Below are 16,179 nucleotides of genomic sequence, written 5' to 3' on the forward strand. Positions count from 1 at the left end.
CAAATTTGGGTGCCATCATGGCCTCGTTGTGCCCTGTTGATGTGGAGGGAGGTTGGCGACTGTCCATCATGGCCGTCGAGTGTGTCATTGAATGGCTCACAGCTCCCGAGGCTTCCCCTGGTCACTGCTGGGGACTTGGGGAGTCACCTCCTTGCAGAGTCCAGCCTGGAGGCCCCTGGACGCCCCCACATAGCCCTCTCCAGCATCTGTCCCCGGCGCTGGTGGCCTCGGGACAAGCCAGCTGTTCTCTTGAAGAGTAAGCCGGCTGTGAAGGGTGCTGAGGTCCGCTGGGGTCGGAGATGCTAAGTGGCTCCAGACGGCAGGTGCTCCGGCCGGTTGTAAATTCCCTTTCCAGTATGTGGCTCGCCGGAAGTGGTCAGCCCGGCCTGCTTCCTTTCCAGATTCTCCACGACCGCCTGGCTGCCCCGCTGAGGGCAGGGCTTCGTGGAGCCCAGAGGGAGGTGCCTCACGCACCACCTGGCAACATTTGGGGGTCCTGCCCTGCTGGGGGGCAGTGCATGCTGAAGGCCCAGAGCCAGACACGGATTCTCCAGCATCCCGAGAGAACGGTGGTGGCTGCCCGGTAGGTTCCTGGGGCTGCAGGATCCTGAGATCCGGTCAGAGGGGTTGAGTGACGGGCCAGGATGAGGAAGGAGCTAGAACCCCCTTATTCAACCCTGACCTCCCATCTCCCATCAGCCTATTGCCGCACATTATACTTCACTCCATACATCCTTGTACTTGACGTTTATGAAGCGTTTTGCAAACTACACCTTGCCCTCTAGCGGCCGGGTCGGTGTCAGCTTTATCCTGCGCTGCGACGGTGGGGGACACGGGCTCTGTGACTTGCTGGGGCCCTTGGTCTGCTGAGGGGGGGCAGATTCAGGCTTGCAGGCCCCACGCTGGCAGAAATACCGGCTTTGCACAGGGGACTGTGGTCCTGAATATTTGCTGCCTCTGAGTCCAGCTCGGCTCCTGAGTCCCCTCTGGCCCCCGGGGTCGGGGGGTGTCTGCCCCTATGTGGGATCCCCGGAGTCTCTGCTGGCCCTGGAAGTGAGTGGCTTTAATCACAAGGGGTGGGGCACTTCTGGGCCCAAAACTTAATTGAAGGCAGAGTCCGGGAGGTGAGGCAAGGATTGGACGCAGCCACCCCCGAGCTCCTTGGCCGGGATTCAAATCCCAGCTCTTCCCGTCAGAATCCTGAGCCCAGACGCTAGCCTCCTCGCTGCTTCCTGTCTGCGGAATGAGTCTCCAGAAGCTCGGGGACGGCAGGAGGCTGTAGGGAGGTGTCCAATACACAGGGCTGGCCCTCATCCTGCATGCGGGGACAGGAGACCCCCACACGCGGCCCCCGGGGGGTGGCTCCCCTCGCTATCCCTGCCCCCACAGCTCCAGGCATGGGCAGGGCTGTCTCCACGGAGCAGATGAGGAAACAACCATACTGCTGGCCTGTTCTCTGTTTCTTCTTGTGGTATAATCCATATGCCGCAAGATTCACCATTTTAACACGCAATCCAGTATTGTTAGTGTATTTCATGGTTTGAGTCTATCGGCCAACAGCGTCATCTAATGTTAGAACTTTTCATGGCCCCAGAAGAAGCTTGTCCCCATGAGCAGCACCCCCCCCCTTCTCCAGTCCCCGGCAACCACGAGTCTACTGTCTGCCTCCGTAGACTGGCCTGCTCTGGACAGTTCACGTAAAGGGAACCAGGAGCTCCTTTTCTGCCTTACTTCGCTCAGACTTCAACCATACCGAGCACACGTTCACGAATTCATTCTTTTTTTTTTTTTTTTGAAGGATTTATTTATTCATTTGAGAGAGAGAGAGAGAGCAAGCAGAGGGAGGAGCAGAGGGAGAGCGCGAATCTCAAGCAGACTCCCCGGTGAGGGCAGAGCCTGACATGGGGCCCGATCTCATGACCCAGAGATCATGACCTGAACTGAAACCAAGAGTCGGACGCTCAGACTGAGCCCCCCAGGTGCCCCGTTGTCCATTTTGCTTTGATAGCCGTGCTAGACAGTGTGCGGTGGTCGGGGCGCCTGGGGGGCTCGGCCGGCTGGGCGTCTGCCTTCCACTCAGGTCGTGATCTCAGGGTCCTGGGATCGAGCCCTGCATCGGGCTCCCTGCTCAGCGGGGAGCCTGCTTCTCCCTCTTCCTCTGCCACTCTCCCAGCTCGTTCTCTCTCTCAAATAAATAAATAAATAAATATCTTAAAAAAAAAAAAAGAAGTGTACAGTGGTAGCTCACTGAAGTTTTGATTTTCATTTCCCTGATGACTGGGGTTGGGCAACTTTCCGTGCGCTCATGGACCACGTGCACATCCTCTTTGGAGAAACGCTAACGACAGGTTTTTGCCCACTTTTAAACTGGTTGTTTTTATGACTGAGTTGGAGGAGTTCCTTGTATATTCTGGATGCTCTGCCACGTTTTTATAAGTAAAAACTATATATATTTATTTATTTGCTTATTTGAGAGAGAGAGTGTGACAGTATGAGCAGGGGAGGGGCAGAGGGAGCTGGACAGGCAGGCTCCCCGCTGAGCAGGGAGCCGGATGCGGGGTTCAATCCCAGGACCCCGAGATCCTGACCTGAGTGGAAGGCAGACGCTTCACCGACTGAGCAGCCCAGGTGTCCTAAAGCTTTATTTTATTTTATTTATTTTTTTTTTTGCGTTGTGCACTGGCTAAAAACCAGAGCTGCACTGAATACGGGGGCGGCTTATCAGTGCGCGTCTGAAACACGAGGTGCCATCACTTGTCAGAGCAAAGTCGGCGCCCGATTCCAGGTGACAGCCTGCACTGGGGCTCCCCCGTGGTCTGTGAGCTGGTGTTCAGCCCCGTGAGTCTGCCGGGAGGGGAAGTGTGAGCACCGTTTTTCTCAAGAGGTATCCAGGGTGATAGGTGGGCCATGGGCCCTTCTCGGGCGCTCACCAAGGGGTTCCTGCTAGCCAGAGCAGCGGGCCCAGCTCCTCTTCACAGAGAAGTCTCCCCAGCAGCGCTGAGTGGATGGCCGGCGCGCCGGCAGACACCAGGTCCTCAGCCCTGCAGGTGGGCACAGACGATCCCAAGGTCCTCTGTGGTCACCGATCCCAGGCCCCTGCAGGGACCACACCCGGAAGCACTCCCTGCCCCTCCTGGAAAATGCGGTGATACCTTCAGGAAGCTCTGTCATGGTCACAGGGGAGGCGCCCTGTGTCCCATCCCTACGAGCCCTTGAGTCACCAGGCACCAGGCCTCACTGTCCCTCCCGGGGAACCCAGACAAGGCCATGGGCATGTAAGACGGTGCAGGGCCAGTGCAGGGCTAGTGCAGGGAGCAGGGCCAGTGCAGGGCCCCGAGTGAGCTGCAGTGAGACCTCAGGGCCAACATCATCACAAGTGTCCTCAGCAGGGACGTCCCCAGGTGCTCAGCTACGGGGACAAAGGTCCCAGAAGTTGCCCTGTGTCTTACGGGCCGGCTCTGGCCTTGGCGAGCTTGCACAGTAGGCCAGGCTGGGGTGGCTTCTGGGGCTCTGTCCCTTTCCTCCCACCCCCAGAGGTCAGTTCGCAGGCTGGGCTTTTACTCTCACCCAGGAAAGTATGTTCACGGGCTATGAAAGGTCAGAATAGTCCAGAAACCACATCTGAGTGAGCACGAGCGTCCGCTCCGCTTACATCTTCCCGGAGCTGAGCAAACTGGAGGACGATGGTCGGGGCGGAGAGTAGGCGGGAAGCTCAGGGTCGGTGGACAGGGTGGCCGGCTTGATGGCAGCTCCTACGCACCACCCTTCCCTCTGTCCCCACCAAGCTGTCGGCACATGTCCACGTGAACAAGGGAGGACAGAAAGCCCACAACTTCCCGCCATCCTCCACTGTCAACCAGATGGTGTCCTTCCCAAAGCGGGGCTGACCTGGCACGCCCACCCTGGCCGTGACCTCAGGCCAGCTGCGGAGAGCCGGGGCAGAGCAGCAAGGAGCAGAGTCATCTCACAGAGACACCCCAGAGACACTCACAGAGACACCCACCTCAGAGACACCCCAGAGACGCAGAGATGCCCCAGGGATACCCCAGAGACACCTCAGAAGCACCTCAGAGACAGTGCCACACAGATGCCTGGTGGTAGAGTGTGGACGTGTTTACAGGTGTGTTTCTGTGCGCATGTGTGGTGATGTGTGTTTGCATGTGTATGCACGTGTGTGTGTGTGTGTGTGTGTGTGGTTCTTGACAGTTTGTCCTCTATGTCGGTCCACGCGTCTGTCACCACAGGCAAGATACTGACAAGCTCCGTCAGCACACAGACGCTTGCTGCCTTGGGTTGTCGCCGTGGCCTCCGTGGACCGGGCCACACCGAGCTGCCGGGGAGGCTGCCCGCCATCCACATTCAGAATCCCAGCCAGCTGTCACATTACAGCAAGATCGTGACGTTCTCTTGGTTATTCCTAGACTCAATCCAGTCACTTATTTTTTGCAGTAATCTATTTTTAATTGCAAGGGCAGTTGCCTGCCAAGACACGACGCTCATGAAACTTCCAAACCTCGACAGAGCTCAGTGGAATCAGGGAGGGCTTTGCTGTAGTACACTGAACTGTGACTCATGGGGCAGCTCCAAGCCGAGCCAAGAGACACGGCAGACACCACGTCCCCAAACAGCCTCGGGCCAGTTCCACCTCTGGGAACCTGCAAATAGTAATCACAATAATAATAATTTGCTGTAGAACCGCCGCACCCCCACCCCGTGTTAGAGCCTCTCTCCAAGGAGGGGCCCCAGCAGGTGGCCTACGGGCTCAGCAATGCCAGGGCCGGCTGCTCCTGCCCAGCACTGAGCTGAGTTGCAAGGAGGAACTGCTTGCTCCTCCCTGTGGCTCCCCACAGTGCCGCCCACCCAGCCACTGGCAGGCCCTTGTCCGGCCGATGGGGCCAGGATGCCCAGTCCGGAAGGGTCAAGGGCACCGGCAGACCCACCAGCCCTGAGCATGGGAGCCTGAGGGCTCAGGCTGTCCCTGCAGGGGCTCCCACAGCAACATCAAACCTGCCCAGTGTGGAGCCAGACTGCCAAGCACATAGGGAAGCCAGCCCACCGGAAGCATGCGCCTGTAGAGACTGCCCTTGGGGAGAAGGTCACATTTCCATAACTGGCCTGCATTCTGCCAGTTGGCAGGATGCCCTGAGTAGGTATTTCCAAGGACACTTACTGGGCAGGTACAGGCCCCGGGGGAGCCGGGGGGTTGCTCACCTGCTCCCACCGGTGACCACCCCCATGGGGGCGTCCCCCTTCCGATGGGCAGTGAGCTCCTGGCCTCATTCCGTGCGCATCTCCGGATCCCACCACCTTCACTCACGTTTGTCACCAGACGCGAGTGGGTCTCCCACTGCCCCTCACCCTGGGAAATGCTCACCCCTACAGCAAAGCCAATAGGATTTCACGTGGACGCCTTCGAACCCTGCCTGGAGTGCACAAGCCCTGCCGGATCCCCAGCGGGAAGCCCATCTCCCCTCGTCCTCTAGAAGCACGTTCCCTAGCGCCCCCCACACCCGCGTCATTGACTGAGCTCAGGATCCATTCACAAACTTTCTTCCTCTTCTTTTAAAATTTAATATAATTTAGTATCAATCCAATTAATTAACATACCGGGTATTATTGGTTTCAGAGGTCAAGTTCAGCGATTCATCAATTGCATATAACACCCAGTGCTCGTTACATCACGGGACCTCCTTCATGACCACCACCCAGTAACCCCAGCCCCCCACCCCACACCCCTCCAGCAACCCTCAGTTTGTTCCCTGGAGTTAAGAGTCTCTTACGGTTTCAGACTTTCTTGTTTATGGAGATAACATCCTCCCACCCCCCATCCTGCTGAGAGCATGATGTCACTATCCATTCATCATTCATTCGGTAGGGCCTCGAGCTCCTGCCATGTGCGCCTGCAGCTGGGCACCCCTGCTCCTGATCTCTCTGTCACGAGCGCTCCTCCTCTAATCAGGAAATAAAATCTGGAGCTCCTGGGTGGCTCAGTCAGGTGTCTGCCTTCGGCTCAGGTCATGATCCCAGGGTCCTGGGATCGAGCCCCACATCGGGCTCCCTGCTCAGCGGGAAGCCTGCTTCTCCCTCTCCCACTCCCCCTGCTTGTGTTCCCTCTCTTGTTGTGTCTCTCTCTGTCAAATAAATGAATAAAATCTTTAAAAATAAATAAATAAAGTCTTCAAAAAAATGCTGCTCTCCCCATAAATGTTTCTGGGATACATTGCCAGCTACTTGGCAAATTAATTACATTACCAAAATTAATCTAGGTTGATAAAAGTAGTCAATGTAAAAGAAAACCATTAAATAATATGTATCTAAATATTTATATTACCTTAGTGATGGGAAAGTTTTTTAAGCATAAGGGCAAAGCATGAAATATAAGGGCAAAATGTATCATGTGGATATATATGTGTTTATATATACAGAGAGCGACATAAAAAGCAAAATTCTCTCATAAAAAAAAAAAAAACCCACCCGTAAGTGAAACGGCGTGGCAAACAATGAAATGGGAAATCGTAACATACAGGAAAAGTTTTTTTTTTTTTAAGATTTTATTTATTTATTTATTTATTTATTTTTTAAAGATTTTATTTATTTATTTGGCAGACAGAGATCACAGGTAGGCAGAGAGGCAGGCAGAGAGAGAGAGGAAGGGAAGCAGGCTCCCTGCTGAGCAGAGAGCCCGATGCGGGGCTCGATCCCAGGACCCTGGGATCATGACCTGAGCCGAAGGCAGAGGCCTTAACCCACTGAGCCACCCAGGCACCCCTAAGATTTTATTTATTTATTTAACAGACAGAGATCACAAGTAGGCAGAGAGGCAGGCAGAGGGAAAGGGGGAAGCAGGCTCCCTGCTAAGTAGAGAGCCTGATGCAGGTCTTGATCCCACGACCCTGGGAACATGACCTGAGCCGAGGGCCAAGACTTTGACCCACTGAGCCACCCAGGCGCCCCCAAGTTTTTTTTTAATTTATTTTATTTAATAAGTCATCTCTCTACCCAGCGTGGGACTTGAACTCACAACCCCAAGATCAAGAGTCGCATGCTCCAGCGACTGAGCCAGCCAGGCGTTCCAGAGGGACACTTTTATACTGACATGGGATGTTCGTATGGGCCCATGTGACAGCAGACTTCTGGGACTCTGAATAAAGAACACACGCCCACGCCCACGGGGAAGACACGCACTGGGTCAGTACCTTCCCCACGTGGAAGTGCGGGTAGGGCATGCGGCCAGCTGAGGCAGGGCGGTGGGGACGCCCTTGGCTGGCTGAGGGCCAGCAGCGGGGCTCGGGGAAGAACCACACATTTGCTCCCAAGTGGGCCCAGCAGAATATCAAGATTGTGTTGAAGACCTTGGAAAACTTCAGAATGTTCCAGCAGGAGCTCTGTGTACTGCAGGCGATCCGACGAGGGATGCAAAGCCGCCATGACCGCCGTTGGCATCGACGGGATGACGCGAGAAGGTGTTCTCCGGGGCAGCACGAAGCAGTTACGGGGCAGCAGAGCTTCGGGTCGGCTTGGGAACGCACACAGACGTGCGAGGACAGAAACGGGGGACAGAGACCTCCCCAGTGCCAGAGCTGCCTTTCGGATGACGGCTGCTGTTCCACTTTTACTCACCTCTGCATGTGCCCACACCGTACCCTCGACCGGAACTCGGCCAGGGATCCTCTGGCGGTGGTTCTGGAAGCGCCGGCGCCGCAGGCGTCAGGGGTCCGTGACCAGACTCCCTGGCCCAGGTCTGGGGACCGAGCCTGTCGTTTGCGCCCAGCACCGATTCCAGCCGCCCGGGTGTCCACTGGGTTCTGCACCTGCCCTGGGGCCACGGCTCTGTGCAGGGCACCTGCGAGGGCAGCTGCAGGGCACAAGGACAAGGGCTCAGCGAGAAGAGAGCCCAGACTAGGGTGTGTTCGCAAGAGAAGCTCCTCCGGGAGCCCGCCCTGCCCTGGGCCGGCCCGCAGCACCCACGCGTCCGAGAGGAAGAGAATCCAAGGGCGGTGGGGAGGAGCTCTGGGCTGCTTGGGCGGTGCCTCCTTCTGCCTCAGTCAGAACACCCGTCTTCAGGGGGATGTGCTCATTTAGCAGAGCGGAGGGCTGGTAGTCAGACTTGGGGGACCCTGCTCGTCCTGGAAGTCCCAATGCCTGGACCGCTGGTCCAGAAGAGCTGTGGCCGACAGCCACAGGGTCCCCCCCACAGATGGCACCTGAATCCTCCCGGCAGCCACGCTAGACGGGGAAGAGAGGGGTGCCTGGACGGCTGTCGGTTCAGCACCCGGCTCGGTTCCGGCTCAGGCTATGTGTGATCTCAGGGTCCTGAGATGGAGCCCCGCGTCTTGGAAAAAAAAAAAAAGAAGAAGGGTGAAGAGAAACAGGAAACAGGTGCACTGGATCCTAACCATGTTTTATTCCACACAATTTGTCCAAAACATTATCATTTCAACGGGTGACCAATGTAAACACGATTAATATTCCATTTTACCTGCTTTGGTGCCGTCTTTGACACCCACCGGGTTTTCCACTGAGCGCAGGTGGCAGGCTGGACGCCCAGCGCCCTGTGGCGGGTGGAGGAGGCCCAGCTGCGGAGCTCTGGGCTCCGGGAGGCCTCGGGCAGCCGGCAGGGGAGTCAGGAGGGCCGCGTGCAGGAATGGAGCCCCCACACCCTCACCCCGCAGCCTGGCCTTGGATCTCACCTGGGAGAACCAGCGCCCCACGAGGCCACCAGGGGCAGGCAGGATGCCCTGCTGACCGAGCCTGGCTTCTCCGTTTCCTCCTCAGCCCACCCTGGCTGCCGGCCTCACCTCCCTACAGCCCAGCCCTTGGGGGCCTTGGTCCCGAGTCCAACCAGACTCCTGGAGGCAGCCCCCACCTTCCTGCCCCGAGATCCCCTGCTAAACATCATGGACCTTTCCAGAACCACACTCAGCAGGTTGCTGGTAAATGTTTATGACCTAAGGAGGCCACGCTCCAGGGCAGGCCAGAGGCACCCCTGAAGGGAAGGAGTGAGCCTGGGCCAGCTCCTCCCACACCCCCGACCTGGGGCCCACTCTGAGGATTGGACCGCAATGCAGACTGAGAAATTATCCCAGATATTTTCAGAGCTGTTTGACACACTCTTGTTAATTAGCAAAAAATCAGTCAAGGGGGCTTAAAGATCTAATCGGCTTTATTTAACGATTTAGGAATCAGGCCACATCCCATCCGGCAGGTACAAAGGAGCCCCAAGGAGCTGTAGGAAAGGCAAGGTATTCAGGGGCTGAGTGGGGGCGGAAAGAAGGAAATCATTAGCAAGGAGGCAGCGTTTCCAGCAAGGTCGCACTCCTCCGGGGAGCATAAAGGTTCTATCCGCAGATTAGCACCTAGTGATGACAAGGTAGGCCCGGGTCGGCTGGACAAAGTCACATTTGGAGGGGAGCGAAACTGTGGTTTGGGTGGGTAATGGGTCTTGGAGTGCTGGCCTGGGGCTTAGCACAGGTGCCCCCCTGCTGTGTTCAACACACCTCTTTGGCTCCCCACACTTAACCCTCATCAGAAATAAGGTGACCCTCATTTCTCAACTTGGGGAAATGGCCTCTTTCTGCCCGAGACCCTAGGGAGACAGAAAGGGAGATGAGACTCTTCCCTGAGGCCACCCTCAGACTTGGAGCTCCCTGCTGGGAGGTGCCAAGGCCCTGCGGTCACCGGGGAATCCAGCGCAGCTGACATCAGCGCCAAAAGGGACCACAGGCCTTCTCATCCAGGGGAAGGCACTGGTGGCGGGCAGGGGCTTCTCTCCAGTGAGGTGGGCCCTGCAGTGGGGCCACGGTGTGGACAGACCACAGTTCTCTTAGCCACTCACCCATCAAAGGACACTGGGTTGGTCCTGCCTCTGGGCTGTTGTGAATATGATGACATGAATATGGGTGTGCAAATACCTCAGTGTTTTGGGGTACCTACCTTGGAATGGAATTGCTGGGTCACATGGTAACTCTGCAGACCCCACGTGCTGCTGTCCACGGCGGCTACACCACTGCGTTCCTGCCAGCCGTGCGCGTGCGTTCCAGATCCCCCCATCCTCCCGACACCTGTTCTCCTGTTGCAGTAACCATCCTGACAGATGTGAAGGGGCATCTCGGTGTGGTTTTGATTTGCGTTTCCCTGAGGAGCCATGATGCCGAGCTTCTCTTCACGCTCTCCTTGGCTGTCCGCTGTCTTCCTTGGAGAAGCGCCCGTCCCAGTCCTCCGCCCGTTCCTGAATTGGGCTGGTTGTTCCTCTGATGTTGAGTTCTAGTTGTTTACCTATTCTGGATATTAATACCGTATCTGACACACGATTTGCAAATATTTCCTCCCATTCTTTGAGCTGCCTTTTCCTTCTCTTAACAGTGCCCTTTGATGCATGAAAATTTTTAATTTTAAAGATGTGCGACTGATCCCTTTTCTGTTTCGTGCGCCGGGTCTTGTCTTCCCCAATGTGCTCGGAGCGCTCGCCTTTTGTAAAGGATCCTATCATTGTTACTGTTTGCGGAGTAGATGCGCTGAGAAATGGTTATGGAAATTTCATTTCATTTTATTTTATTTAAAGAGTTTATTTTGGGGGGGCGCCTGGCTGGCTCAGTTGGTACAGCATGTGACTCTCGATCGCACGGCCGTGAGTTGAGCCCCACAGTGGGCATCAAGCTTACTTAAAAGAAAATAAAAATCTGTATTTATTTATTTATTAAGTTGGCTCCACGTCCAACATAAGGCTCGAACTCATGAGATCAAGAGTCGTACGCTCCACCAACTGAGTCCGCCAGGCACTCCTGGGAATTGTATTTTATTTTTTTATTTTTAAAAGGTTTTATTTATTTGACAGAGAAAAACACAGTGGGAGAAGGAACACAAGCAGGGGGAGGAAGAAGCAGGCTCCCCGCTGAGCAGAGAGCCCGATGTGGGGCTCCATCCCAGGACCCTGGGATCATGACCTGAGCCCAAGGCAGAGGCTTAACCCACTGAGCCACCCAGGTGCCCCATGAATTTGTTGGTTTTTAAATTTCCTTCAATATTTTAGTGAGGTTTTAATCAATGATAATTGAAAAAGACTGTCTTTCCATCTCCTGATTTGAAACTTGGCTCAAGTAGAGAAGCAGCTCCATGGGGTGGGGGTGGGGGTGGGGGCGGCTTCTGGCTGCTTCCCCCACAGGCTGGTGTGAAAATGTGAACTGATTGGAAAGAGGGAGAGGGAAAATATGGTCCCTGGACCCGGGGGAGTTTACCCTTTTGTGAAGACAGAAGAAGGCCAGGCTTTGGCGATGAGGGCATGTTCAAGGCTCTGGTTCCTGCTCAGACCCCCGGCGTTGAGCTCCATCTTTAGGTAAATTCAGCCATGGCAGGTGCCTCGGGAGCAGATGGCACAGCCAAGCCTCCAACAGTGGGAACAGCAGGGCTGGGCCTGGGGGGCGCTGGGGGCTGGTCTCAGCCACATGGAGTCTGAGGTGGAAGCAGGACAGCCAGCTAGAGCCACAGAGTGCACGAGGGCATCCAACAGTGACAGAAGGACCAGCCGGGACAAAGGTGTTCTGAGCTCAGAGAGCTGTCAATGCCCATGGGCTGGTGTGAAGGGCCACCGGGACCCCCAGAGGACGTCCGGGGAAGGTGACAGGGCAGGCTGGGCTGAGGGGATGGCTCAGCGGGAACCAAGGTGGCCACAAGGCCTGCAAGCTGTCTAGGGGGCCATGTAGGGACGGCCAGACCCCAAGGCACTGCACACACAGAGGGGGTCCCCAGGCCTGCTTTCCCCGCGTGGGCGGCCCTCAGCTCCCAGGGCAGTGTGTTTGGAAGCCTGGAAGCTTCCCCGGGCTCATCCTCTACTCCTGCTCCACCTGCGGGGCTGGGGCTGCCCCATCCTGTCTAATAAACTTGCGCTTTCTTTACTCCCCACTCAAACCCAGCAGCCTCAATGCACTGGGGCGTGACCCAGGTTCTCAGCTGCTCCGTTAGAATCCGTGGGGGGCCTCACCCCGGAACAATGCCATCAGACGCGAGCCAGCTGCTGGACTGGGGCAAGGGGTCAGGCTGGCAGCTGGGGACACACTGCAGCGTTTGCCGCGCACTGACGAGCCCGCACACAGGTCGCCACCAAGACCGCCCTGAAGAAAGGGAAGGACAAGCCGCTGGCACAGACGGGACAGAGAAGGCAGCGTGGTTGCACTGAGCACACACACAGCTCCCCGTCTGCGCGGAATGCAGCTGAAAGCCTCCCACAGCGAGCATGAACGCAGCCACTCACAGGCCCAACAGCTCGGGAAATGGCTCCTGGGTGTTCACCCAAGCCAAGCCCCACCTGTGTGCCCCAGAAAACAAGTTCCAGAGTCCCCCGGCCTGTTGGTGGCAGCAGCCATGACCCTGAAGCCGCAAGCTGGTGGCATTTCCCTATAGCGTCTTTTTTTTTTTTTTTTAGATTTTATTTATTTGACAGAGAGAGACAGTGAGAGCAGGACCACCAGCTGTGGGAGTGGAATAGGGAAAGCAGGCTTCCCGCCGAGCAGGGAACCTGACTTGGAGCTCCATCCCAGGACCCTGGGATCATGACCTGAGCCAAAGGCAGGACACCTAACGACGGAGCCACCCAGGCACCCCCAGAGTGTCTTTTTTTTTTTTTTTAAAGATTTTATTCATCCACTTGACAGACAGAGATCAAGTAGGCAGAGAGGCAGAGAGAGAGGAGGAAGCAGGCTCCCCGCTGAGCAGAGAGCCTGATGCGGGGCTTGATCCCAGGACCCTGGGATCATGACCTGAGCCGAAGGCAGAGGCCTTAACCCACTGAGCCACCCAGGCGCCCCCCCAGAGTGTCTTATACAGCAGTGAACACGATTCACTCCAGCTAGACAAAGAAATGTGCGTGTCTTCACACCATGATGGGGGGTGAAAGCTTGGCCAGGCCCCAACACCCAGATATTTGGTCAAACACCAATCCAGATGTCAGGGTGAAAGTTTGGTTTAGGTGAGGTCAACATTTACATCAGCAGACTCTGGTTAAAGCGGAACACCCTCCATTACGTGGGTGGGCCTCATCCAATCAGTTGAAGGCCTTAAGAGAAAAAGTTTGAGGCTCCCCCCAGGGGGAGAAGGGGTAACTCTGCCTCCAGATGCAACATCAGCTCCTTGCTGGGTCTCCAGCTGCCGCCAGTGCCCACAACAGTATGGGCAATTCCTTAAAATAAATTTCTCTCTCACTTTCTCATGCTCTCTCTATATATACATGCACAGGCACACTTCATTGAATTTCACTTTGCTTTATTGTATTTCATGGATTTTGCTTTTTTTTTTTTTTTTTTTACAAATTTTAGATTTCTGGCAGACCTGGTTGAGCACATCTATGGGCACCATTTTTTCCAGCAGCATTTGCTCATTTAATGTCTGCAGCCCATTTTGGTGATTCTCGTAAGATTTTAAGCTTTTTCATTACTATTTTACCCATTATGGTGATCTCTGGTCAGTGATGATGATTCACGGACAGCTCACATGATAATATAGTTTACTTCAGCAAAAAAGGATGTTTTAATTAAGGCTTGTAGGTTCTTTCTAAAGGTCATGCTACTGCACCCAGAACCCACAGGGTAAATCTAATTTTTTTTTTTTTAAAGATTTTATTTATTTATTTGACAGACAGAGATCACAAGTAGGCAGAGAGAGAGAGGAGGAAGCAGGCTCCCCACTGAACAGAGAGCCCGATGCGGGGATCAATCCCAGGACCCTGGGATCATGACCGGAGCCGAAGGCAGAGGCTTTAACCCACTGAGCCACCCAGGCGCCCCAAATCTAATTTTCATATGCACTGGGAAACCAAAAAAATTCATCTGACCCGCTTTATTGTGATGTTTGTTTGTTTGTTTTTAAGATTGTATCTATCTGACAGAGATCACAAGTAGACAGAGAGGCAGGCGGAGAGGGGGGAAGAGCAGGGTCCCTGCTGAGCAGCGGGGCTCGATCCCAGGACCCTGAGATCACGACTGGAGCCGGAGGCAGAGGCTTAACCCACTGAGCCACCCAGGTGCCCCTATCAAGTATTCTTAACATTAGTTCATATACCAGGTTCTCTTTTTATCATTTGTTTGTTCTTAATACTATTGTAATAAAACCCGGGATGCTGGGGAGCTCAGCGGGTTCAGTGTCTGCATTCGGCTCAGGTCATGATCTCAGGGCCCTGGGATCGAGTCCCGCATCCGGCTCCCCGCGTGGCAGGGAGTCTGCTTCTCCTTCTCCTTCTGCTGCTCCCACTGCTTGCACACTCCCTCTCAAATGAGTAAATAAAATCTTTAAAAAAAAACACATTGCCAACTGAATTATTCAGCTATACCTGCAGAGCTCTAGGAGAGAAGCCAGGTGAGTGAGAATTCCTGCACAGGCCCCGCCCACTGTCCCACAGCTGACACTGTCCCCTGGCGCTCTGTCACTCTGCACACGTGTACGTCTTTCTATAAACAGCAGCCCCAAAGCCCTTTGCGCTTTCCAATGTTTCCGTGTGGCTACAGCCATTGTTCACAGTCACAGCCAGAAAATTCACACAGTATCATTACATGATGGACATTCTTGGCGGGAATGCTCAGGGGAACCACGGCGGGAAGCCCTGGGGACGCAGCGGGGCAGCAGGTGTGTCCCGCGTGGACCTGCACTGGGACTAGGCACACACCTGCCTCACTCAGCAAGCTCTACCCGCCAGGCTCAACATCTCCTGGGGATCTTTTTGTCCATTGTTACTCTGCTGGCCGCTAAATGTTTCTCAAATTTCATCTTCTCTTCCTTATTGCCGGCCTTTTTCCGGTACGGGCAGGCTTCCTTCTCTCATTCGCCTCAGGAGGTGCACAGGGGATTCTGATCTTAGTCACCGGCTACAGTCTGTGGCTGTCGTTCTCTGATGCTTACGTGGTCCCAGACCTAGCCAGCCTGAGGGACCTTTTGGGGCGTCCCCCTCGCATTCTGAGCACTTGCTGCCACCAGCTCTCCAGGCTCAGCCTGCGCTCACTCCGCCCCGTCCCGGAGTCAGGCCTTTCTTGGAGCAGCTCTGGTTCCTCCCAGCAGAGAACAGAACTTAGAGGCCGTGATGTGGTGCTCAGTGTGCCCGCTGTGGCTGGGGTGTCGCTGCTTTGAGGAAATGCGCAGACACGCGCCCACATCTGTGTGTCCGCGGGCATATGCTTCTGCATCTGCCCACGTCTCTGTGCAAGTACACGCGCCTGTTCGTGGAGTGAAACCGTCAGCTCGAACGGGCACCTCAGACTGTAACCCCAGGTCACAGGGTCGGTCTGGATCTCCACCCCTGGGTCCCTCAACCATGTGGCCTTGCTCTGTGCGCAGCAGAGGCCTGGGCGTCACCAGCCTAAGGGAGGCTGGCTGAGCAAGGGCACACGGACTCACCGGGCAGGGGACCAGGGCTGAGCCAGACGGCCTTCTGGAAGGGGCAAGAGAGGCAGAAGCAAACTTCCCAGGAAGCTCTGGGGTGAGGGCAAAACCCTAAGATATTCTGGATGGAACAAGCAGCCAGAAAAGACGGCTGCTGTCCAGCTCTGTGGAGACCTCAGGTCAGGCAGGGTCACTGGGAAAGGTCAAACATGTCCCCGAGCAGCTGGGAGGGGGCTCCTCACGCCCTGCTGTCCCCTAGGAGAGGCTGCCCTCCATTCAAGGCACCAGTGACCCTAGTCATGGCCTCCCCAGACCTGCTTATGCATAACCAGCGACTACAACTTCTGACTGTTCTATTTCTAGGAATCCTCTTCCCTTTTTTAAATTTTATTTTTAATTTAATTTTTTAAGTACACTCTACGCCCACTGTGGAGCCCACTGCAGGGCTTGAACTCACAACCCTGAGATCAAGACCTGATCTGAAATCAGAATCAGACACTTAACCCACTGAGCCACCCAGGCGCCCCAATTTTATTTTTTTTAAGTAGGCTCCAGGGCCAACATGGGGCTTGAACTTACAACTCGTAAGGCCAAGAGTCACATGCTCTACCGACCAAGACAGCCAGGCACCCTGGGATCCTGTTTCTTTCAAGGTTGTTCTGTTGCGGGTTTCGTCCCTCTCGTCTGACAAACATACTTCCCCCAAAGACAAAAAGTACTTCTGGGTTTGATGCGCGTGTGCTCTCAACACCGCGTCTTCAAAGAACGGGCAGCCTGAGAGAGACATCCACACACCCAGGACAAACATCGGCAAGGCGG

Source organism: Enhydra lutris, unplaced genomic scaffold (genome assembly GCF_002288905.1).
Source record: "Enhydra lutris kenyoni isolate GAN:26980312 unplaced genomic scaffold, ASM228890v2 scaffoldscaffold51, whole genome shotgun sequence".
NCBI classification, from domain to species: Eukaryota; Metazoa; Chordata; class Mammalia; order Carnivora; family Mustelidae; genus Enhydra; species Enhydra lutris.